The sequence below is a fragment of the Lissotriton vulgaris genome, chromosome 9, assembly GCF_964263255.1.
Source record: "Lissotriton vulgaris chromosome 9, aLisVul1.2, whole genome shotgun sequence".
Taxonomy (NCBI): Eukaryota; Metazoa; Chordata; class Amphibia; order Caudata; family Salamandridae; genus Lissotriton; species Lissotriton vulgaris.
The window spans coordinates 1,037,465,546-1,037,492,796 of record NC_141697.1 but is presented as its reverse complement, the minus strand read 5'-3'; positions in this window follow the sequence as shown (position 1 = coordinate 1,037,492,796).

The following is a 27,251-nucleotide window of genomic DNA, read 5'->3' as shown; positions in this document are numbered from 1 at the left end:
TGATCCAAGGGTAGTAAATCTTCCTCCTGCTGCCGCACCGCTGGTTGTGGTCCTGAGGAATGTACCGACTCTACAGGATAGTCAGATAGAATCTACTAACCAGTTAATAGCAAAAACAATGCACTGGCTTAGTGTACAATTGAAGGAAGCAGGGGTATGGGGCAGTGATATGTGCAACCAATTGATAATGGCTAGACATTCATCTTGGGTTGGATATTTCACTAAGGACGGGGGTGACTGCGTAGTTGCCAACTTCAATAATGGGCGTGTAGTTAGGCTCTTACTGGAGTGTTTCGGGAGTTGGAATGAAGGGCATTGTCCCGGAAAAATATCTCTCCATCCCCTAGGGTTCTTCTACAGACCACATTATCATTCCCTGCCGGGAGGGAGGGTCTTTAGTGATTATCGCAGTGCCCATCACAGGGTTATAGGACACCCCCTCGATTTAAACGTAGTTAATCAATTTGACCCATTGTCCGGCTTAGATGGCTGTGACTGACTGATACCTGTAGAGCTATCTGGGACAGAGAACACCCTTATTGATCCCGTTACCTCCCATTTGATGGCTTCAAACCCCCAATTAGCTACTGACAGTGGGACACAGGGTATCGAGAACATGGCTCTGTTAGAACAAAGTGAAGGTTCCCCTTTCAGGACATTAAATATTTTATCCTGGAATATTGCTGGGCTGCTAATGAAGACTAGATCCTCTGACTGGTCTAATTTCATTGAGTCTTGCGACATTGTTGCGTTCCAGGAGACTTGGTCTCTGAGCACGATCTTTCAGCCAGGTTACTTGGCATTTGGCAAGCCAGCAATTACTAGCACCAAAGGGCGTCCATCAGGTGGTTTAACTATTTGGGTTAGACAACAGGTGGGTTTCCAGGTAGAAGACTCAGTGATTGACAACCTAGATATTCAGGCCATTAAAATAATCTCCCTGTATGAACCTGAGTTTATATTTATAAACGTTTATGTCAGAGGGCTGGTAGGTGGAAAGGCTTTACCGACCGTCTCCAGCCTGGACACATTTATTAAATCACTAAACGGGTCTTTCAACAGGATTATTGCGGGGGATTTTAACTGCACATTTGAGCCACTTGGCTTAGAAGACGGGAATCTTACCAGTGATGAGGATGCTGTCTGGGGCGTCCCGTCTTTATTGCTTGCCCCAATTAAGAACTGGACAGAAGCCACTCTTCAGCTTAAAAGTCTAACATTGGAGAGGGGGCTTTGTGCAGCTAATGGAAGATCCAAATCAGAAAACCAAGACAATTCCACTTGTATTAGTGGGTTAAGGAAAAGTATGATCAATTATTTTCTTATTAACTTAGAAATCTGGCAAAGGGTGAGTGATATGGAGGTCGTGAAAAGATCAGAGAGCGACCACGATCCCCTTTTATTGACACTAGATGTGAAATGTTCGATTACGAGTGGCAGTCTGGATACTGTTACACCAGATGTAATTATGTCCAATGACTGCTGCAGGTTTAAAATGGGCACAGATGTCCGAAGATAAGGGCATCGTGACTCAAATTAAGTTAACACTTGTAGAGCCCTTACTGCCCTCTTTGAACTTGATTTTAATGAGGACAGTCTTTCAGCCCTTACAGCACATCATGAGGCCATGTTCACAAGTTGAGATCCTATATTGTAAACCCAAAATAAGAAGTAATAGGCACCCAGTGTATAAGTTAGCAAAATGGTACGACGGGCATGCAGGAATGCCTACAGGGCTTTGTCTAACGCAATAAGGGCAGGTTCCACGCAGGAGGTAAGGAAACTGAGATGTGAATATAAGGCCACCCAATTATGGGCAAAGAAGGCCCACAACGAAAATAGATGGAGGGACTTGTTGGATGCATGTAATTGGAAAAACTGGTGTCGATTCTGGCATTTAATTAAGTGAGGTGGCGATAATGTCGGTCCGGCACCTGTTAACAATGTCCCCCCAGAAGCCTGGGTTGCTCATTACCAGACCCAATTTTCTTCGCATGCAAATGATCCTGGGCAATACCAATGTGTAGTTCTGCATTGACTTTATTGGAAATAGAACATGCTTTTGATGGGGTAGCTGCAGGTAGAGCCCCGGGTTCGGTTTGTATCCCGGCGGACATATTTAAATCTGACCGGGAGAATTGGCTGAAATATATTTTTATTTTTGCCAATGGTCTGGCTAGAGGAGCCCCTATTCTGGAATCCTGGCATGGGGCTGAAATTATCCCCATATATAAAAAATGGGACTGAGCCTGTCCATCCAATTACCAGCCTATTAGTCTTATAGACACTATGCAAAAGTTGGTGGCTAGATTAGTGCTAAGCAGGGTAAATTGGTGGATTGATGATAATGAAATACTATCCACCTATCAAGCAGGATTTTGTTCCCCTGTTAGTACCATCAACCAAGTTTTTAGATTTATGATGTTATATTGTAACATCGTGGTCTTAGCTGGGGGCACCCTCTATGCAGCATTTGTAGATCTTAAATCTGTATTTGATCTAGTGCCCCGTAACAAACTTTGGGACACTCTCAAAGAAGCTGGGATGCCTGCTGAGATCCTTCCATTCATCATAAAACTACATGATTCCACCTATGCCCAAGTCCGGTGGGGCCAACAGGGGGAGACAACAGAACGTATTTCGGTGAACATGGGAGTGTGGCAGGGGTGTGTTTTAGCCCCTACTCTTTTCTCTTTGTTCATTAATAATGTTATCTCATACTACTCTGAATATCCCACGGACTCTCCTACTCTCGCTGGTTCGAGGGTTCCTTTATTAATGTTTGCAGACGACACTTTAATTTTGTCTAAAACACAAGCTGGTCTGCAAAGAGCTCTTGACAGATTTAGCCTTTTTTTTAATGACCAAGATCTTGTAGCCAATGTTGACAAGACAAAGTTCATGGTTTTGCATAAAAACAAAACAGTGAAAGCCAGACTAGAAATGAATACTGTGTCCCTTGAACAAACTGACTCATTTACCTATTTAGATGTTACACTGGAGAAAAGAATGAATTGGAAGAAGCAGATGGATTTGCTGGTCTTAAAGCATAATCAACTAGCAGGGGCCCTTCTAAAAGAATGTTGTTTATCCCAAACTAAACCAGTAGCTCTGGTTTTGGCAATTTACCAAGAAAAGGTTAATGCCTCAATAAATTATGGAGCTGAACTCTGGGGCTTCGAAAACTTAGGGCCAGATGTAGGTGGCCTATCATCGGTCGGTAACGGCCGAAATCAGCCGTTACGACCGGTAATAGACTTTTCCTATGTAGGGGGCATATTTACCGATTCGGTAAATAACGAATCGGTATTTACCGTTTCGGTATTTACCGAATCATCATTCGAATCGGTAAATGAAATGTAGGAAGCACTTTGAAGAGTGCTCCCTTAACACCCTTTTGCTTAACTTTCATTTGTTAATCCTTCAACCTGCTGAGGATAGAGATGGTAACATTGTACCGACTTTTGTAGGGAGGAACTCAGCCTCCGTTATTGATCACTTGCTGATTTCTGTACATATTGCCCCATTTTGTGCTGTTCCTATTATTGTTGATTTTGGCCTCAGTGATCATAATGCCATTACTATGTCGACGTCTATCTGGGGGACTATGCCTACATTTAAGCGTAGGATTGTTGATGAAATTATCCCTTGCAGGCAAAATGGTATTCGGATCAAATGGTGTGTGGAAAACTTTGATAAGTTGCTGCGGAAAAAAGTGGTAGCTGGATCCGAAGAGCTGCTCCGCTGTCTTGATGGCGATGCTGCCCCATCATGCACTATCGCTGAATTTGAAAAACTCGGCGATATAATTAAAAGGACCCTCACCATTTCTAAGGTTAATACAAAGAGGGCAACTGTAGGTTGGTTCGACAGAGCCTGCACAAACTCACTACTAGAATTAAAGAGGGCACTCTCAAGCTACCCTAGAGACAGGGAAGCCGTAACACTTCTTAGGGCAACCTATAAACTCCATTTGACCCGTAGAAAACCGGAGCTTAGGGAACAAGCGTGGGACAACCGGACTAAAGCGGCGGAGCTGCGAGACAGCAAATTATTCTGGAGTACTGTTAACAGCCCATTCCTCCAAAAGGAGGAATTCCCAGTTTTAACAGCTCAGGTCAGTGAGGACAACTGGGTTCAATATTTTACCGGAAATTGTGATCCGGCCGGGGAGGACCATGTTAGTCTAAGTGCTGACACTATAGGATCTAAGCTACCCCTGGAGATTACACTACTCGAAGTTGATACCGCTATCCGTAACAGTAAGGGGGGGAAGGCCCCAGGACCGGACGGTGTTCCGGTTGACCTGTACAAAACTGATTTAGCGCTATGGAGCCCCCTCCTGACCCTGGTTTTTAATGCCTCCGTTAGAGATACTACACCTTCTACATGGAGTGAATCCATAATTTTGCCGATTTTCAAGAAGGGAGATAGAGGAGAGGCCAAGAACTACCGCCCTATCTCCCTTCTGGATTCTTCGCTGAAAATTATGAGTAGGGTCTTACTATCTCATCTGGAGGAATGGGCTGAAGCTAACAATATCCTTGCGGACTCCCAATATGGTTTCCGCAAGGGTCTTGGCACTAGTATTAATCTAGATTTAATCATCGGGAAATACACTAAAGTTAAACAGGGCTCTTTATTTCTCTGCTTTGCAGACCTTTCTAGTGCCTTTGATCTGGTGGATCACACCCTTTTGTGGTCCACGTTACTTGAAATGGGAGCCCCGGCTGCAATTATTTACTTTCTGGCCAGACTATACAATAAGTTGTCAGCCCAGATTCGCTTTGGCCAGGCGGGGGAATGCACAAAGAAGATCAAGGTCAAATCTGGCATCAGGCAGGGTTGTGTTTTAGCCCCGTTACTTTCTCCCTTTTTATAAATGCTATGGAATCTGATTTGAAGAAGGTTCAAGCAGATGCTCCTCAAGTTGAAGGCCTAGCAATCCCTGTACTGCTTTATGCAGACGACACTGTTCTACTCTCGAGAACCCCAATTGGTCTGGCAAGATTAATGAACCATTTTTATAATTTTATAAAGGGGAGGAAATTAAAAATCAATAATTCTAAAACTTTTATCATGGCTTGTGGGAAAAAGGTGAAACAGCTTAAACCGTTCCAGTTTAAGGAACATAGAATTGAGGTGGTGGACAAATTCTGCTATTTAGGAATAACTTTCAGCAATAGTGGGTCGTGGGCCCCAGAGCTACTTAACATCAAGGCCAAGATGGGCAAGGGGTCCTCAGGAGTTTTCAGATTTGCTTTCAAACTAGGCAGCCGTCGCATCCCTGATATGCTAAATGTCTACCGACACAGATGTGCTTCAGTTGCTCTTTACGGTTCGGGCGGGTGGGGACATTGGAAAAAAGGGGGCTTGCAAGTAGTTGAAAATACATTCCTAAAGGGACTTTTCTGTCTCCCACCCTCGGCATCCACCGAACTGATTCACAATGAGGCGGGGTTGGAATACCTGACCGACTTAACAGGATTGAGACCCCTTATAGCCTGGAGGTCAATTCGGGCCAAAAACGAAACAGGTTTCACTAGGCGAATAATTCAAGATTGTCTTCGCCTGGATAAAGTCCATCAGATCCCTTAGCTAAATTATGTTTTAACATCTTATAAAGAAATGTTTAATCTGGATGTTTTCAGTGACCCTGTATATGCAATCAACATATCTAAACAGGAGGTCAAAAACGTCTTTTTGGGGGTCAAATCTAATATGTGTAAAGATCACTGTAGCCACCTCACCACTCATGTATTTTATAATTCTAATAATGTGGACGGTTATGGCATGCCTAAGTATTTAAAAGTTATTACCAAACAGTCCCATCAGTTTGTCCTCACAAGGTTGAGATTAGGCATTGTTCAGTACCTGGTGGCATTCCCCCAAATGAAAAAACATACGTCAACTCCCTGCCCATGTGATGGAGCCACTAAACAGAGCACACTGCACTTTATGCTAATATGCCCCTTGTATTTGCAACTCTGTATTCTTTATCTTAAACCTCTTTTTAAGAAATACTCTGTGTCTACAGTTATAACTGCTATGAGATTCTTATTTGCACTTGATACCTCGGATGTCTGTTTTTTTACTGCGACCTTTATTCTAAAATCAATGTCCCACAGGAAAAGCCTGGAATTCTAATTATGCCTTTTGTGTATTAATAGCTGCTATGTTTACTGTATTCCTTCCAACCGAACTGCTTTATATCTTATATTATACTGTAACCCCTTTTTTATAATCTTAATGTGTTGTTTTAATATTCTGTGTGCTTTTATGATTGTTTATTGAATAATCGAATAAAGCTTATGAACTGAACTGAGTGCTTCTGTGCTTACAGGATTCGTTATTTACCACCAATTATTAGTTGGTGGTAAATAACGAATACCTCTGTAAATGCAAATATGTGCATTCACACCTGTGCCATGTGACAACAATACCTGCCCTTAGGGCATGTATGTGTGCCACATGTGCACACAAGCACTATTCAGGGGTGCAACAGGGTGTCAAAGTGACACCCTGCCACCCTTGAAGCTTTCCCTATTTTACCGAATCGGTAATTACCGATTCGGTAATTGCCATTCATTTCTATGGGTCTCCAGGCCCATAGGAATGAATGTCAATTACCGAATCGGGTAATTACCGAATCTTAACGATTTGGTAATTTTTACAGATTTTTTACCTACATAGGATTTACCAATTCTAAAATACTGAATCTGTAAAATTCGGTATTTCAGAATCGGTAAATCCAATTTACCTACATCTAGCCCTAAGTTCCTTTAGTCGAAGCTCAGAACAAGTTTTTGAGGGCATTGACCGGCCTTCCCCAGTCGACGCCACTTAGACCCTTACTTTTAGACCAGGGGTGTATTTCCTTTGAGGAGGGAGCAGGTTATAGACCTCTTGCCTATTGGTGATGGCTTTGGACCACCCCGGAGTTAGCTCCCTACGCGCAAGCTGTTAAGCACATTAGAGAAGCTGACAAAACAGGTCTCTTTCTGGGTCACAAAATTGAACATAGACTGGAGGGCTACTGGGATATCATTACCAGTCCTGGTGATAGGAAGCTCTATCACCAATTTAGAGTGGGTACTCTCCCCATAAAATTGTTTACAAAAAAGTGGGGGCATGCTCAAGACACAAATTGTCACTCTTGTTTATGTGAGGAACAGACCTTGCCGCATATTCTTTTTGTTTGCCCTGCATATAAGGCCCCTCGCCACAAATGGCTCAAGCCAGTTTGTGCTAAAATAGGAACAAGATCTTGCCAAACAGCTTTGCGTATTCTAAAAACTGACACCAGCGAAGTCATGGTTATTGCTATGGCAAACTTTTGGAGCTGGACGTGGGCCCTTAGAAGGAATTGGATGCAGGGCATTATGTAACTATGTAACTATGTAATTGATTTCAATGAGCTATGGTGTTTTTTAGTCTCTTCTAATCTAACCTGCTTATAAGATTGTGATCTTTTTTTAACCTAAACCTGCGTAATTTAATTGAATTGACTACAATCAAAGGGATGGTGGAGTGCATGGGCCAGCATACCAACGTGTTTGTGATTGTGTTTAAATAAATCTTTTTTTTTTCATTTAAATGCAGTCCCTTTTATTTAAAGGACACAGTGCTACATTATAAAAAATACTTTCTTTCTTCAAAACATTTCAATGACACTTTTTTCAAGATTCACAAATGGAAAAGTGGTCCAAAGGGGACACCCTCCCATTTGGGAATCTGTTACCATTCTATCTTCGGAGTCTTTAACTTTTCAATGTTTTGCAACTGGATTATGGTCACAAAATATTGATACATCTGGGTGAGAATCGCTATCTGGAAGGGTTAGCAAAACACACCCCTTAAAAATTGTGATTCTGAAACCATATTTCAATAATTTAGTGATTCAGAACTACATTCCTGAATTGGCAAACTGGTTTAGTACATTTGAGAAAGGGTTTTAATGTTCGCAAACCACCTTATTTACTGAATCAGACAGTTTGTGAACTCTACAACCCTTTGTACAAGAGGTCCCTGTTCTCTCTGATTTTCAAAAGATAAGGTTTTTTGTGGGCATTTATCCACTAGATTGTAGGTTATTTCATCTAGCATGACTCAAGTATGATGCTGATTTATTTAATTTATTTTTAATTGGCTATTACATACAGCCAGTGCTTTTTGAAATGTCATAGGTGCAATATTGTTAGTACATTTTCTGCATGTTGAGGAGAGCATAACATCTTATTGTCAAGTACCCATAAAGTTTGATAGGGCAGTTTCTAGAGCAACAAGTGTTTGGCTTTACCAGAAATCCGAGTTGTTATGTGACCATTTGAGTAGAGGAGCAAAGGTAGACTCAAACAGTTTAGTAATGAGATGGAAGGGCATCTATTAATCAATCCACAAATGATTGGATAATTTACAGCGGTAGAAGTGTTGAGGTCGGAAGCTTCAGTTTTGAGTGCATGAACTTTTCAATGGACAGGGGAAAGAATAAGTTTGTGACATTTCAGTTCGCTCATAGGGGAGATGAACATAGAGATAGCTTACCCTTGGTGGCTTTCAGCCAGACAATATTGTCTCGTAAGATTATGATGGCAGTATGGTGGATGGTGAGATCTGTGAACAAGTCGAACAAAAAATGCAGTGTCGATGTCGCATACTATACTAGTTTTGGGTGAATGTTAAAGATTAATAGAAAGACATTCACAGCTGGACAGATCATCCTGAACAAGGAGGGTCAATTAATATGAAAGTGAGCCCTTCACCTTGACCTTGAGCTCTAGCTCGATGTATGATACAGTAGTCTTGGGGTACTAAGTTGCCAATTGCTAATGTATTTTTAGAGTAAGCTAGGCTTCTACTAGACAGCTCACATCAGGCTTTTGTTCCGCTTTGAAGTTATTAGCTTCTAACAAATATTCACATGGAACTCATTTATAGAAACAATATACTATTGTCACAGACAGTTTCCATCAATAGATATATCGAAGCAAAATCCAAAGTAAGGAACAGTTGTGTTTCAGAGTAATAGAAATCTTATCAATTATATAATCGGATCCAATTGTTAACAAGTAATCAGTTCAGCTGAACTGAGTTGATTTATTCTTTTCTTTTTACACACAAAGTTAGTAATCACATGTACACAATGGCACAAAATGTTTAAATTAAGAAGTGTTTTTACAGAAATAAAAGTGAAAAATAAATAGCCCCAGGTGAAGTGACCCTAACTGGTGTTTGAAAAAAGTGACAGTGAAGAGATAATTACAGAAAAGATTTTTTAAAAAAGGTTATTGGTATCTCTGATGGACGTCTTATTTCATTCAGGACAATAAGGAAAAATCAGCTTGGATGTTTCGGTGGGGGGGGGGGCTTGATCTATAGACTATCCTTCCCTTGGTGTCAAAAATGTTGTTACTCTATTATTAGTTTGAGGGTCTCATCAGGACAATGATAACCTGGGGGACATGGTCAGTAATAAAAGCAAGGATTAATTTGTGTGTTCTCTGGAAATGGTGTCCGCCAGGGGATCAATGTCAGGAGGAATCCGTTTTTTTTAATAGAATCTTCCTACCCAGCCACAGGGTCTTAATGGTTCTGGGCACACTGGACCCCTATATTTTGGGACTTTTCGGGCTTCCAGTCAGGAAGCCATAGTGTAGGGGGTGGCAATTTCCCCCACGTTCTTTAGAAGAAAAGAACAGGACCGAGTCCCGCTGATACGCTTAGTAGGGCGGTTAATAGATTTTCAGTCGCTGTTCTGAATTAACGACAGAGTTAGGTAGTAGTGTTCCCAGAGGGAAACGTCCGCACAATTCTTCAGAGTACAGTATTATTAAATATGCACATAATACACGATATGTATGAAGACAGCAAATCACAATAGAATATGCAATGGGTGCTAAAGAAACTCTAGGCACCTACTACCTCAAGGTGTATGCCACATGAACTGTAGAAAGTTGAGATTCTAATTACAGCACTCCTAATAATTACAGTTATTTCAGTCTGGGCTTTAGTATAAAGCCCTCAGCACAAGAAAACTCTAACTGTCATGGAGAATAGAACAAAGAACAGAACCAAAGTTCCAGTGGATAGAGGGGGGCCAAATAATCCAGAAGAATTCAAATAGAGTCCACTTTAAGTTTCTTCAATCTTTTCTTTATTGATATTCAAATTTCATAAAATAGATTCTCCCAGCACGTAAAACGCCAACACGTGTTTCGTCCCACACAGAGACTTCATCAAGGCATAGATATGGTGCGGGCGACGGATCTTTGTGGAAGCGCGATCGTCAATTTGCTGAGAGCAACTTGCGAAAATAAAAATTCCATAAGTAGTGGTTGGTCGTTTACCTACAACCCTGACCTCTGTGTAACATGGGATCTATACTTACAAGCCCGTTTTTTACATGTTGAGTCACATCGTCGTATTTGGATTGATGTTGAGGTTTTTAGATTTATTTGGAATTACCTTGATGCTTTGTACTGCAGATCTTTGCTCATCTTTCAACTTTAATGGTGCTCCGCTTCACATAGACTGCAGTTTGCGTCCTCTGTTCTGACGAACAAATAAGATATCTCTCTACCATATCTATGCCTTATAATCTCTGCAGTTGGTCTGGAGCCAGGGCATGGGAGGCTGGAAACCTGTACACTTCAAAGGGAAACCTCTACAAGCTTCCCCAACTTCACCAGTTATAAACTTTGGACTTCAGAAACCAACTCTTTAGTACTCTTCTGGACCTGTGGATACTCTGCCAGTCACAAGGACTGCTGTGTTGCTGAAAGGACTGCCATATGCTGGACTTCTGTCTTGCTGGATAGCTGCCCTGCTTTCCTCTGCTTGAGTCAAAGGAAAATCGCACCAGTACCTGAACCCCGGACTCACAGAGTTACTCCAAGGGCTAGTCTGCTGGACTCCTGTTCAGAGCCACAGGGACATAAAAGGATTTCGACCACCAGAACCAGCAGCTAGATCCAGCCAGGGAAGGCTCCTGAATCACAAAAGATTCTCCTTGGGTCCTGAACCCTTGGTGGGGCTTCAGTGGTGCTGAATTGCAAATTTTTGTTGGGCTCATCGTGACCGCAAATGGGCTAGTTAGTGCCACAACCTTGTTGCTCATACTGCCTGCCAGCCCGAAGTTCCATCAACCCGACACTTTGTGCTACAGCATCGAACTCTCGTAGGGAACACCATTGCAAATCTCTGGTCAATCTACCTACGAAGAAAAGAGGTTCTTCGTGCTACAACAATGACCAACCACTGTTCGGTCTACGCTTCACACTACATCGACGACCGTCCATGACTCCACTCTGCTCCTTATGGCCCACTACACCGCAAACAAGACTCTGACTTGAACTGCGAAGGTAACAATCCAGCGGGTCTTACCTGGTCCCAGTATTCGGTGCATGATCCAGTGTGGTTGTCATGACATTGTGACTATCTCCCAGTGTCGCAGGACTAGATAGTAACGAGTGGCACTTTGGGCTTTTTGGTTCTATTTCCACTTTAGCCTTAAAAATTGCATGTCTTTATTAAAGTCTATTTTATTTTTCTAATCTGGTTTGGGATCCTTTTATGGTGTGTTTTCACTTTGTTACTGTTGGAAGTTTTGCAAAAATACTTTACACATTGCCTTCAAGTTAAGCCAGACTGCTCTGTGCCAAGCTACCAGATGAATTAGCACAGGTTAATTTGGGATTTGCTTGTGACTTCATCCTGACAAGGTTTGTGGCTGCAGCTTTATTCGGGGTTCACTCCCCTCACCCACTCGACGTCCGGGTGAAATCTTGCCAAAAACCTGTTGCTACTGTTCTTGGTCTCTGGTTACAGTAAACACAGTGTTTCCCTTTAACTGGTGGTAACATCTTTACGCGGGTGACTAAACTGCACTCCGACAGCTCTCCCAGGTCCAGCACACTGGGGTGAAACCTTTGAGGGTTGGGACTCAGTTTTTTAGACTTCAGTTTGGCAGTCAGTGGTGATCACACAATCTTGGCGACCAACTCACCAAGGCAGGCTTCCTAAACTTTTGTGGCCCTGTAGCTGTAACAGGAAGTCAACCAACTTATAAAGTCACATCGTCTTTTTGGGTGCTAGGGAAGACTTTTCCCAGGGTAGGGCACCAGAAGCATAGTGCTCTCTTTGCTAGCCCAAGGAGGAGCAGTTGCAATCTAGTCTTTGGTGCTGCCTCTATTTGTAGGATCCAGGGAACAGCAGGGCAGTCCTTCTTCATTCCTCATTCCAGTACAGACATGATTTGAGGTCTGGGTGCCAGAGGTGGCACTGGTAAGCCCAGGTTGTGCCTTATGGACTATGGCAATAGGCCAATAGGCTTACAGGTCCTCTCCCACCTAGAGAAGACTTCCTGTAAAGTGTCCCATCAAGCTATCCTATAATGCACCATTCTGCCCTCTTCCAACATGGCAGAGCACTGCTCTTGGCATGTGGAGCTCAGAAGCACATCCCACAGGTATGGGTACCTGGGAACTACAAACATGGAAAAAATGGTTTGGCAGTGCCTTCCCCTTCTCTGTCCATGATGCAAGCCTGTCTGCAAAAAGAAAAGAGCAGCCCCTCGCGTGTATATCCACTATTTGCCCTTCAATATCGGCTTTCCCTTTGAATCTCGTGTTTTGGGGCACACATCCAATTAGGCCTTCCTGACAGGTAGCGGTCAGATCTCTTCCAAAAGGCAATCCATGTATGTTCCTTCCAGAGAGTCGTCCTTCCGATGCTTCCCATGGACAGCAGGCCAGAGGTGGTGAGGAGCATTATTGTAAGTCGCTTGGACTACTGTAATGCTCTATTTCTCGGAGCACCATCTACTCTGATAGGAAAACTGCAACGGGTGCAGAATCTTGCAGCCAAATTAGCGCTTGCTCGTCGCCGCCTTGACTCTTCATCTCAGGCACTAAGGGACCTTCACTGGTTACCGGTCCTTCAGCGGATCGATTTTAAATCTTTATGTATTGTATTCAGGGCCCTTCATGGACAAGGCCCAGTACCACTACAGAATATGTTCCATTGGTACACTCCATCCAGACCCCTTTGTTCGGCTTCTGCTTACCTTGCTGTGGTGCCTAAAGTTCTGAGATCGCGGCTGGGCGGCCGATCTTTCAGCTTTACGGCAGCCAGGCTATGGAACGCTCTTCCGCTAGGACTGAGAAGCATGAATGATCTCAATTTCTTTAAGAAAAATTTAAAAACACATCTCTTTCCTAGTGTTGGATCACTTTAGTTCTTGTAAGTCAGCATGGTGCGAAGCAGGTTCCTTCTAGTCAAAGCGCCAGGATACCCGTTGGGTGACAGACATGCGCTATAAAAGAGTACCAATACATACATACATACATACCTCTCTCACTAGGAATATTGAAGGTTGTTCTGTGGAAAGCAACTGTAAATGGTCATTGGAAAATTTTGGGCAACAAAGTGAAAGTTGTCATTTGTGCAAATGTTACAATAAATTCACATGAGCATCAGGTCAGGTTTAATGCAACATTTATTTTAATACCTTGAAGCCTCACATTTAGTAGTCCCATTCAGAGGTTAGGGATGATGAGTTGACAGATCTGTAAACCTGTACTCGAAAATAGGGCTACTAACCTTCCCACAGCAAAAAAAACAATACAAGACATGTAAAAGTTATTTAAAACATTTAAAACGTGTTATAGTATAATGCAACCTGACTTTAGGACTCAGTAACCTGCGGAAGCAGTGACTTATAAATATTAAAAAAGATTTGGGCTTGCCATTACTTTAAATAGCAAGGTTGAGTTAGCAGATAAAAAACTGCTCTGCCAGCTAGCAGTGGCAGTCTGAGAGTCAGTCTTTGCTTTATCACACTTGTGGCTGCACAATAAGTTTGGACGCCTATTAGAGACACTTAAACGTACAACTCCTGGGTAACCCTGGTGCCATAATCTAGGGACTTATAAGTAAGTTAATTTATGCCAATTGTGGTGAGCCAATTAGGCATACACATTTTAATGATCACTGGCTCGAAGGTCAGTTAGGAAAACATGCAGCATCAGTCAAAAACGTGGGGGTGATCATGCAGAAAGAGGCATTTCCTTACAATCCTCAACAAGCAAGAGGTTAGCAATAAAGGTTGTTGGTGAGATATAGACGGTATTTGTTGATTTGTAAAGTCTCATACTATTTATTTGTCTCTCTTTCACGTGTAATGATATTCAAGCAGTGGTTCTGAGGTGATCCTTGGTTGCTACTGGTGCCATTTCAAACCAGTGTCTCTGGTGTCATATTTCTTCCCCCATTTTTCCCAGGTAGGAAATTGGTGGGGATGTCAGCTATATGTCTTTTGGGCAATTACAATTTTTCCCTTTAGTCCATACAAAAACAGCTCATTTTGGTTAATCAACTTGTTCCCGATCTTCCTTCCTGCACTACCCTCCCTAACTCCTTTCTTCACATTTGGCAAGACCAATCCTCTAGCTTTGAAAACACAGAGTAAGCACTGTTAAAAGGAGGGATTCTGGGAGAAAACAAGTAATTGTGTGCCGGATATTTTTGAGGAAAGAATGTCCCTGAAGGCCAGAAGGATACTCTAAGAAGATTGAAAATAGTTTCAATGGAAAGAGAGATCATTAGAATGAACTGAAGACAAGTACACAGGGATGACCCAGTGAATTGAGGACCCACTAGATGAGGTCTGTTCATGTATCTCTCTTTTGCTCTTACCTTTCACTTTTCATCTCCCTAACTGCTGAATGTGCAAATTCAACATTTTTTTTGGAACCAGTAGTTTGGAGGGGGGTTGGGAGTCAGAATCTTGTGAATCTAGATTGCTCCTAATGGACATGTTAGCACTACTTAGGTTAGTGCTTGACCTCCACAGCAGCCCCCAGATCCCCAATCTAGGCTTCTATGGACTAGATTTGCTTCCAGCCAGGGTTTCTGCTGGTTTCAATTCTCTGTGGTCGGCTAACTCCTCTTGAAAATGGAGTCCTTCTGTTTTTAGCATCCTTGAAGAAGTCAAAGAGGATGCCAACCACTAGACTGTTTGTGAGAAAATTCCAGACTCTAGGTTGCAGAAGGAGTCAGATGTCCCTGAGGTATCTTCTTCTAGCAGGAGTCAGGAGTCTTTTTTCCTTCATTAAGGTGTTCTTTTTCAGGTGAAGTCATTCAAGATCCAGGAATTTTGTTAGGAGGTAGTAGTTCGTTTTTAGTCTTCTCCATTGAATTAGCTAGTGATTGGAAACATTTCCCTGCCAAATGCTATTTTCTTGCTCTATATCCACCTGCTTTTGCAGCACTTCTTCTTCTCTTTACTGTAAAATCAGCCAGAATTCCCTGTTTCAAGACGGCAGACCCCTTTCTGGAGTTGTAGTCTAGGAGGGTTCTCGGAATAAATTGGAGCTGATCAAACAGAGGCCATCACCTTCAGATACTAACCCTCCCCCTGGGACGACACCTGGAGGCCCTCTGTACTCAGCCCTGCCCCCACCCCTACTGAACATGCCCGCAACCTCGGAATCATCCTAGACTCCCATCTCGCCATGAAGCAACTGATCAACACTGTCTCCTCTGCCTGCTTCCATGCCCTCTGCAAGATCTTCTGATGGATTCCCGTATCAACAAGGAAGATAGACAGCCAGATCCTCATCCACAGCTGTCTCGACTACGGCAATGCACTCTACACTGGAACCACCAAACAGCTCCTGAACCGCCTCCCAACCATTCAGAACTCTGCAGCCAGATTCATCCTCAACCTCCTCAGAAAATACAGCATTGCCTGCATCTTAGAGTTCTCCATTGGCTCCCTGTCCAGAAGAGATGTCTCTTCAAGCTTCTCATGCACACCTACAAACCCTCGACAGAACCGGACCTGCCTACATCAAAAGCTGCCTGAATTTCCACAGACCGAACAGTGAGCTCTGTTCCTCCACCCTCGACTTGCCTCAAACCCCTGCATACATTGCAGCTGATTTGGAGGTCTCTCCTTCTCCTACCTCATAGCAAAGTCCTGGAATGACCTCCACCACCGCACTGTCCCATCCCTGAAGGACTTCAGAAAACAGATGTTTTTTTTGATCCCCACCTTGCTGAACAAGGCCTGTACTTCCACCCAGCACCTGGAGACCCCCCAGGGTGACAATACAAGACCCTTTGATTTGATTTAATATTAGCCACATTTGGGATCGGCAAGTCAAAAGAAGAGCTGTTAAGGCTGTGCTTTTTTCTGCCAAAAGCCACGTACCCATCCCAGGAGGTTAATCACTGCAAAAAAAAACAGTGGTCGACAACACTTCTGCCTTCCTGCATTCAGAAGCCAGGCTATTGCCATCAAGTGGGCAGAGTTATCAACTCTAGGCAGGAATATAATAATAATAATAATAAACCATTTATTGAGCGCCTGGTTACACAGAAGACAGTGTGTCCCCGCGCTTATTGCTGCAAAGATTTCAAGAAGGCAGATGATAGGAGAGCCATAGGGAGGAGGAATTACGTGATGGGAAACAGGAATGAAGTTTACCCCGGAAAATGGTTTCCGAGGGTTCCATGCGCAAATATAGCGGGAGTTCGTTCCACTGTTTAGAGGCCAAGTATCTAAATGAGCGGCCACCCATCCTGTCCCTCTTGACTCGAGGAGGTTTGAACAACATCGTGCCGGAAGATCTTAAATTCCGGGTGGGACGATGTATACTGAGGAGGTTCTGGAGATAGTTTGGGCCTTTAACTTGTGCGATGCGATGAGCAAAGCAAAGGACTTTAAATTTGATCCGCTCCCTAACAGGGAGCCAATGAAGCTTTGCCAACGCGGTTTTACCAGAGGCTCTGCGAGGAAGTCCAAGCACAAGTCGTGCAGCAGCGTTCTGGACACACTGTAGTTGATGAAGTCCTTTTGCACTCAAGCCTGCTAGCAGGGCATTTCCATAATCGAGGTGGGGGGTCACCAGGACATGGACAATAGTTTTTCTGGCACCAATTGGGAGGAGATCCAGAACCTTCCGAAGGACCCTTAGTACGCTGAGAAACCTCCCTGTCACCTTGTTGACGTGTGACTTGGAAGAGAGATCTGAATCAAGCATCACACCAAGATTTCTTACCGAATCCACAGGGGTGGGTGGGCTACCCAGTTCAGTAGGCCACCACCTATGAGACCAGGCAGATACTGCTTTCCCCACCACTAGCAGTTCAGTTTTTTCGCCATTTAGGCGAAGGCGGTTATTGTTCATCCATGATGCCACTGAAGATAAACAGTTGGAAAAATTAGTGGCATCATCGCTGTGGTCGGGCGTGAGCTTGAATATTAGTTGGGTGTCATCGGCGTAACTAACAATGGTCATCCCGAATGCCTCCACCACGTGGGCCAGGGGTTCCATATAGATGTTGAACAAAGTGGGGCTCAAACTTGAGCCCTGAGGAACCCCATGGCTTACCTTCCTAATAGAAGACCTGAAGGGTGGGCAATGGATTTGGAAGCTCCTATTGACCAGAAAGGAACGTATCCACTCTAGCGCTAATCCCTCCACCCCCATCTCAGAGAGTCGGGACAGCAGCATTGTGTGCAGCACGGTGTCAAACGCTGCACTTAGATCTAATAACACCAACGCTGCTGTCTCACCCTCATCTACTAGCCTTCTAAGGCAATCGGTGGAATAGAGGATGGCTGATTCCGTAGAATAGCCAGGTCTAAATCCTGATTGGGAGGGATGGAGGAGGGCTTCCTCCTCAAGATATGCCATAAGCTGCTTATTCACAATCTTCTCTACAATTTTGGAGCAGAAAGGTAGGAGGGAGATGGGGCGGAGATTTTGGAGTTGAGAGATATGGATGTTTGTCTTCTTTTTAAGAGGGATCACTTGGGCAGTTTTCCACGCTTCAGGTACATAACATTCCTGAAAGGACAATGTCACCATATGGCTGATGTGGTCGATCAGCATACTTTCCATAACCTCTTTGCAACGTGCCAGAGGGCATACGTCGCTGGGAGAGCCGGATTGTATGCTATTGATGATAGCTAGTAAGTCATGTCTTTCAGGTGTTTTGAAGCATGTAAGATGGGATTTCCTAATGAACCCAGAGCTGTCTCTCGTGCCGCTTTGGTGGCCTGAGGAATCAATACTGGGTTTAAAAGTAGCATGGATTTTATCGACTTTCTCTAAAAAGAAGTCCGCAACAGAGTCACATATCTCATCAGAGAAAGTATCTTGGGCTTCCAGTCTAGTGGGAACTGTAAGCTCCTTATAAATGACGAAGAGTTCTTTAGTAGGATTGTCTGCCAGCTCAATCCTATTTTTAAGATAAGTGCTTTTCTCAGATCTTACAAGTTTTTAATATTTTTTTTATTCTAGTTTATAAAGAGCTTTATGTTCTGGAGCGTAGTTTTTTCTCCATCTCCGTTCCATAGTTTTACATTTAGATTTAGCCAATTTAAGTTTTTCTGAAAACCATGGTGCGGTTTTAGATTGCCTTGCCGGAGGTTTAGTGGTCCAGGGTGCTACTTTATCCAAGGCATTGGAAATCCAGCTTTCAAAATTGCTCCATACCTCATGTAAGGTATCCCCTGAAGGTAAGGGATGTTCTGATAAGGCGTTTCCAAACATTTCTGATGTAAATTTCTTCCATTCCCTACGTTTCAGAGGAAGAGGTATCCTAGGTCTAGTTTCTAGGAGCACATTCTTAAGTTCAAACGGGACGATAGTATGGTCCGACCAAGTTATTTCAATTGGGGGTAGGACTTTAATACCCTCCCAGTTGGCAAAAATGGGGTCTAAGAGATGGCCAAGTTGATGTGTGGGTGCTGTGGATAACAAATTAACCCCCAGGGGTTTCAGTGCCTTAAGCACAACTTGCGCCTCTCTACATTCTATGTCATCGAAATGGATGTTTAAATCACCCAGAATGAGAAACTTTTTATATCTTAGCACTGATTGGGTTGTCAGTTCCAAGAGTTGGTTCCCAAAGTGAGCCGCACTTCCTGGCGGGCGGTATATCAATAGTCCATTAATAATATTATTAGGTCCAGCTCTTATAGTAAAGAAACCACTCTCACTGTAAGTAGTGGGGTCTTCACTAGAGTACATGCCAGATGTAATTTGTAGATAAGGGCTAGCCCACCTCCATCTTGTTTTTCTCTGTCTAGTATTAATAGACTGTAACCAGGGGGAATAGCTGCGAGAGCATCTGGAGATGAGGCGTCGTCCATCCATGTCTCTGTAAGAAACATTGCTTCCGGACTTCTGTCTCTTAGCAACTCATAAATCTCAGTTTTGTGCTTAGCCATAGATCTACAGTTTAATAATATCATATTTAATTTAGTGTCTTCTATCACGTCCTTATGCAGAGACGATAGAATTTGGTTACACGCTTCGCAATAAGGGGGCAGTGAGTCAGCCCGAAAAATATGATGGCAGCTAGTAATCAGACTCTGGCGTAAGAAGAGCAGCTCCTGCTTAGAGTAGTTGTAGGAGGTATTGTAGAGTGTACCTGTAGGGACAATGGGCGCAGAAGAGCCAGAGGGACCCGCCCCGCGTCCCGGGCGATCGCGGACGGGCGCAGACGGGCAGGACTCTGGCTTGACTCCGGCACGAATCCGGCGCGCCCGCTGTACGCGTCCGCTGCGCGGAGTCATAGCCGTATGTTTTTATACTGGCGCCTCGAGCGCCAGAAGAGGATATCCCTATCGAAGATGGCCGCCACCGAAATCTCGGCCCGAGCCCCCAGGGATGCCGACCTTGCCTTCAGCCGGACGTTAAGGATAAAGGCAGGCAATTGAATCTGCCGCCACTAATCTGAATGTGCAAAAGGTATATTTAAAAATTTTAAAAATACGCTGGTAGCTTCACCCTCAAATCGGTGATTGAATTAGCAGCGTTAGGGTAATGTCTTAGAGCGCCGAGCGCTAATGCCAAGGGTGTATTGCCTCCTGTAAGTCTGATGAGTGGCAATACTTGTTTTCAGCGATTTCTTGCTCTGAAAGCCCTCGCACATATTTACAAAGTTATTTTTCCACCAATGATATAAAAAAATCTGGTTTAACAATTAAACCAGATGCTGAGAAATTACATGAAAATAACTGAATTAGTTTTTTCACACACAATCCCAATCGAGAATGTGAAATGTCCATTTACTATTGTTTTTGTGACTTCTACTGAAAGGACAAATCCAGGTTAAAGCAGCAAATTATACAATAGTATACAAATTAACACGGATTTAAACAAACACTATGATGGTGTGAGGGAGTTCAGAGGGCCGAGCATAAAATGAATAGTTTGTTTAACTCTCCAATCATAGGGGGTCATTAGGATGGAGGACGGACCTGCGTCCGTCCGCCACCCCCGAGGAAGAGGGACTGTCTGCATAGGCAGCGGCGGTCCCTTCATTCAAATTAGGATGTGACCGCCACCCTGGCCCCCAAACACCAAAGACCACATGCTTTTCCACAGCATGTTTCTGCATGAATCCTAATATGGCTGCCGGTGTCTGATAGACACCGCCACCATATTAGAGCTTTTCCGCTGCGAAACCGTGGCGGAAAAGCGGCGGATGGTCTTCACGTCCGCAGATGACCCCCCTGCCATCCTAATCTGGCGGGGGGTCTTTGCAATCACCGCAGCGTTGAATCCGCATCCTCCGGGCCGGCGGTGGCTTCCGCCGGCCCGGAGGATGCGGATTCACCGCAATCCTAATCGCCCCCATAGTCTTGAGAAATCTTATTCGCATTATATGCAGAGTTGGACAAGCAAATAAGATATGATTCATATCTTGAAAATTATTTTGACAGAGTGAATAAGAGTAGCGGGGAGCTTTGTTCTGCTTACCTAAACGGCACTTTAATTGCAAGTCCTCAGTTCTTAATAAAATAGGGAAAACAACTTAATCAATGCTCTTGTAGTGTGGTTAGATTATTTCGTTTGATTTAAAAAATGCTGTCTCCACCGGATTTAAGTGTTTTACAGTATGAAATATCAAATTGCTTTGGCTGCCTAAACCTCATCATTATTAAAACTTCCTGGAGTGTAGTTCATAGACTTGGATGCCTTCCCTAGATAATCAACAATAATAAAATAAAAACACAATAAAATCCAACATTAGGGTATAGAAACATGTACCACACAAGATAATTACCAGGTGCGAAAAACATTTGCATAACCTGTAATTCTGACCCCTGCTCAAAAAAAGGAGGGTTGCAGCACGGCCAGAAAACAGTGGGCCACTCCTAACACGGGCGATAACCTAAATATTTAAATTAGGTGATGAGGCTCGCGAAAGAGGATTATGTCTGATGATGTATTTAATGGTGTACTTTTAAATAAACCAAGGAATTTCGAATTTAACGAGTTTCATCTTAAAAGAATGCCACGTTGATTATACTGATCGTTTAACGCATCATGCACTTGTTTTACAAGCACTCGACCATGCAATGGAACATATTTTCAGATCGCTTTTAGCCTGATCTGTTTACATATTTGCTGTACTGTCACACCATTGTACCCCCGAACAGACAGCGCCGTTCCCTTTACTTTGTTGAAAGTGCAAATGAGGCATGAAATATGTATGACAAATACACATTTTATGAAAAGATCGTAGTGAGAGCTTGATGGCAAATGTAAATCTTAATCTACATACATACATTTCGACCACAAAAGCTAAGGCAGTGAAAGCCTTTGTTGGAGAATGGAAAGTGCTGAGCTGTTTTTCATTCACACACCAAACACAAAACTCGACTATTTGCTCAGACTGAGATAACAGCGCCTTGAATGATTTGAGGGCCGGGACTGTATTTTATTCTTCTCAATGCAGATACTGCAGGAGCATCTCTCTGCCTGAATGCATTCATTTCCTGTAGGTTATTGATTGCATCTACCAATTACAGCACACGTGCATAGCGCATGACCTGCACACAGCGACGATACATTGTGTTAAACACGAATTCACCCTCCTGCTCGGAAACGGTATCGCTCAGCATTTCAGCATTAGGCCATTCGTTTTCCTACTTGTAAATGACTGCTGAAAGTCTGGCGCTTTGTACACTGAGCGAGATAAACATATTGGCCAATTGGCTTTGTTCTAATTACGAATAGGCAAGCCGCAAAGCCTCTAATTACAGGCGCGCACAAGAGACGAGCTGTGTTCTCGTCTGATTTGAGATGCAGGCCCAGGCTTCACTGTCTTCCGCATTTATTCCACAGCTGCTGGGGACGAGTCTTGCTTTCTAGAGCATTGAATGGTATATATTTCAATGAAGGGCTTTCATCAGTAAGAGGGGTCAAATAGTCACTGTCTCTGCCCATAGCGTAATGGCCAGCAGCGGCCAGTGGCGTAACGAAACTTGAGGGGGGCCCTCTGCAAGGTACATGGAGGGGCCCCCCTCCAGACTCAATCAGGAGCTCTTAGGCCAGGGTACTATTCTGAAGGGGTCCTCTGGAGGTCGGAGGCTCCAACCCCCCCCCCCCCCTGCACCGTGGGGTCAGGGGGGCCTATGTTACACCAGCGGCTTTCTCCTTGGCATTCCCACAGGACAATAAGTAGGTGGTTTGACAATGAGACATAACATTCTCCTGACAATACTGAAACTTTTTTATCAAAAAGATGGCTTATGCAGTGGATGAAGCATGGAAGCTCTAGTTGAAGTTGTAAAATGGCAACTTCCCCAGCTGCATAAGTAAACAACCGCCCTCCTTATGGCCTCTAACGCCATCCATTGAGCTCTACAAATTATCTTTCTTTTTTCCAGTTTCTTAGAACTGTCATTTAAGGGGTTTAAGGTGTCCTTCCTTTGCTCTTGACCTTTATCGTCTTTCTCATCCTGGATTAGCTCCATCACAAGTCTTCCTGCGCTCGGGCTAAAGCTATTGAATCTCCCACCTTAGTATTATCATAACTTTAAACCACATGTGTTAGACCTGACACGTTTGAGATTGTGTTTCACTAAACTCTTTGGTTTTTCCTCATGGGTTTGGCTGATTCTCTTTTTGTAGCCTTAGGGCTCTGAGGAATGTCCCACTCTAAATGCAGTATTAAATTGTTCTTGCCCTTCCTACACACAGTAGGAAGTGGTGCTTACCTGATGTTTTTAAAACATGTCTCAAGCCTTCCATTGCAGACCTGTGGGTGAGCACTATCACCTATGAGGTTTTAAAACGTGTAGCAAGTCTGGCATTGCAGGACTCTGTGTGCACAACTGCACTCATGCTCAGGTTGGCCTTTCTAAACCACTGGTCAATCCTGAGGGGACCACTCAATACCACTAAATCATCTTAAGTGCCCACATAGCCCTAACTGGTAGTGTGGTGTGAGCGCAGAACTAAGAATTGTGCCTGGAGACCGGATTGCCTTGTGCGGAGCCCCAAAAAGTAATGCCTGCATCTAAGGAGTGTGGCCCTATATCGTGGGCCTCAATGTGCATAGACTGGTGAGTGGATTCACCAGTTACGGGACCCCCACGTGGCCTGCTTCGTCGATCGTGCCCCATCTTTCTCTTGCGACAAGTTGACTGCATGCTCATTGTATGTGGTGTCTGTATCACTAGTTGCGACCCTTGGAGGTGGGGGTATACCCGTAGTAGTGCCTCATTCTACCTCGTGAGGCACTGCTATACTTGTGCCTTTGTGTGCGACCAGAATTGTCTGGCATGACTGAGAACAACACACACCAGACGTGCTTCATTTCCAGGGAGGTTAGGAATTTGTATCTCATCTTTGTGTGTGACTGGAATTGTCTGGTGCAACTCATAACAACGCACACCAGACATTGTGCCTCATTTCCAAGGAGATGAAGAATTCGCAACTTTTCGTGTGTCTAAACGGAATTGCCTGGTCCAACTCCTACCAACGCACACCAGACGTTGTGCCTCATTTCCAGGGAGGTGCAGAGGAGCGAATTTATGTTTCATGGTGCCTGGATTGCCCGGGTACTTCTTTGATTGATGTGTGACCAACAAGGCGCCTCTTTCTTCTGAAAGATTCACCCGCTTCATCCCCCCATTCATCAATTGTTCCTTTTGTGACCTCAGTGCGTCCGACCAACTACCCTTTCCTCACCTGCCCTGACGACTTTGTGTTGCCAGGTAGCACTTCCCAGATCGAGCCATGGTGGTGATAGTGATTGACCGGGCTAAAGAACACTTCTGAGAGTGATCTGAAGAGGGTCAAGAGACTTCGTGACCCCCTGTGCTTTACAGACCCGGACTGTTGCTTGCAGGCACAGTGTGGTATCCCTTGAGTGAACAACTATTGGCCTCAGGCAGCTTCTGCTCTGCATACCGTGGATGAACTTTCCAAGTACCTACCAGACTCCCATTTGCCGACTGCTGCCTAATTAGCCCTGCCACCGACCCCCACCTTCTTCCCTGGGAACCTGACTAAGTGTGACTCAAGCTGCGATCGGCATAGGATCCAGGGGAAGGTTTCTTTATCTCCAGTCCATGGGTGTAGGCTAGTCAGGGTTAGGTGAATGGTGAAGGAGGGCTTAGGTCACGAGGTCTGCATGTTCATTATCAACTGATCTGCTGGATATCAGTGCACCGCATTAGGGTACTGAGTGCGTGCGAGTGTGTGTGCACTCTATACGGGCCTTACTGATGTCCATGGCACTGCGAATCGGGGCTGAGTGAGTGTATGGGAGTGATTGGCTGTTATTACTTAGACCGCACAGCAGTGTTGCGTTACACGTTGATTCCTTGCCAAAAGAATATTACATTTGACATTGGTTTTTACGAGTATAACCTTGGCCCACGGTGCTGCTTAAAAATTTTGTAATTAACTGTGTGTACACATTTCTGATATTGTTGTGATCTGGGTGCACCCTATAACTGTGTGGTATTGAATTATAATAATTGCCAGGGTGAGCTTCGTTCTGACAAAGTTTCACACCACTTAGTGGTGCTGGGGATAAAGTATGATCTTTCCCAAGTGTGCACATTACTGATGTAATTTTAACTTGGCTGGGCCTAGTACTGCTAGTGATATTTCCGGATGTGATTTATGTCCAGAAATACATAATGTTCATGTTATGTCAAATAATGTGTGTATTGAGTACAAACTTTATTTACATGTAACAAGCAAGAAGTCTCTTTTGTAATGCTCTCGCTATTGCTTTTGCGCTATTGCTTTTGCATATCTTTTTGCAAATCAGCAGAGGGTGGAAATACACTATAACTAGGGGATTGATTGATGGCAAAATCAGGGGTCTCAATGAGTTAGGAAGGGGAGTGTAAAGGAGGGTCCTCACAGCAATGGGCAATAAGGGGAGGGCTTGGCAGTGGTGAGAGCTCACATAAATCCAGCAGATAGTACAGCACTAAAAAATTGCTAAATAAAAAAGTAAGGCAGTGAAAGTAAAGAATGACAGTATTTCAGTTTACACCCTCATCTTACTCTTACATATCTGTGTCCCTGTGAAACACTGTCCAACACAAAAAGAAAGCCAATACTTTAACACACTTCCCCCCAAACATTTCTTAAAGGTCAGAGGCATGTTATTAACTTGAATAAGGATAAACCATTAACAGCTGAAATTGGCAGAGGATGCACTGAAATGAACATGGGCTGATTAAAACCGTCATAAAACATGTAATTTGCTGACTTTTAGGGCTCATGTTGGACATGATGACACGAAAACACTGGTGACGCACACAACAAAATCTAAGGATGCTTAAAGTTTGCATAAGCTGCTTTTACGTTATAACATGACATTTCCAGATAATTACATGAAATATAAAAGTGGCACTTAGCACTATATGTTAGCACAAAATCCACCCTCGCATCCATTTTGAATAGGAAGACATTTTTCACACAAATAAATAGTACCAAAAACATCAGTGCCAACAATAACAGAAGCTTGCATTCCGGTCATTCTCTTTAGCTCTATATGACGTAATTGCATGAATTTCACTGTCAACAAGAGTAATGCGACATTCCTGATATTATACAAATTACTCCTGCATAATTTAAATTTCACACAGGCGTAATCAAATCTGGTTTAGTACAAAATTGCATTTGTACTAATCACTTCCCATCGTATTCATCTAACTTACCTTTTGGCTTACCTCTAGCCTGTCGTTACCTCTACCTCCATGTGCTCACAATTGCACAATTTAAGATGATAATTATTCCCAAACCTTAGCACAATTAACCTTCCAATTGAAATGTCAAAGAACTGTGTGTAGCAAATAACACACAATAGAATCAGTATTAAGCACAAAAAATGATCATACCCACTGCCTGCAATTCTCCCTGCAAGCCGATTGATGCCTGTAAAGCAAACCAAACATCGGTTTTGTATGGACCGTCTTGTAGCCATAGCAACCTAAGAGCCTTGATTCTAAAGCCTGTGCCTGGCACTTAACTCTGAAACACTGCTTGGCAAAAAAAAGAAAACATAATAAACTGGCCTCTCGAGCCTGGAAACAACTGCCTGGTGATAATAAAACCACAAGAGTTGCTTGCCAACACAATACAGCTCATCCTTTAGATCAACACGTGAGGTTTCTTCGTTTGCTAATTGACAGCTTCACTGTGACATCCTTCATAGTAAATTCTTTACAGTACCATAAGTGTATTCATTGTCTAATAAATAATTCTTGCAATTATTTGGCACAGTTGCAATCTCGTGTTGAATATTCGGGACCCATAATCACCTTCACAAATCACAATTCCCAATATGATTGTGGTCGAACTTTCACATCCGTGCCCCACAGAATATGGCTACTCACTCCGTCCTGTGTTATTCCCCAATGTAGCATGGCAACCTCTTCAAGCAGCACATTTTTATTTTTATTTTTATTAATCGAAATGGCTTCACCCTGAGTGCGGCCATAGTTTACTCTCCAGTCTGTGATTTTTCTTATTAAAAGGAAAAGTACTTTATTACACACTGTACTTAATACCACACACAAATTAAAACATATATTCAAAATGACAGTGGGAATTACCTGTGGTGACACTTTCAAAAAGGCTTTACAGCCAACATGGGGTGCAAACTAAATAAAATGGTCCCTGGGCTTCGTGCAGTGGAGAAACCTCTAATAGTCTGTCATTGCGAGCCCCAAACCTTGAACCTTAAAACGCAGCAAGCCCCATAAACCTAACACAATTTGAGCGGGGCATTAACTAAAAGTCAGGCCTACTGGCTTTAGGAGGGTTTTACCATAGTAATGTAAGACAAAAAATAAATCCTAAACATAACACAAGAACTATATGTTCATACTTTGCATTATAGCACAGTTACAGCCATTAAATAATGTACGTAATAATTTAGCATTAATAACAATCATGTTTGACAACATGCTG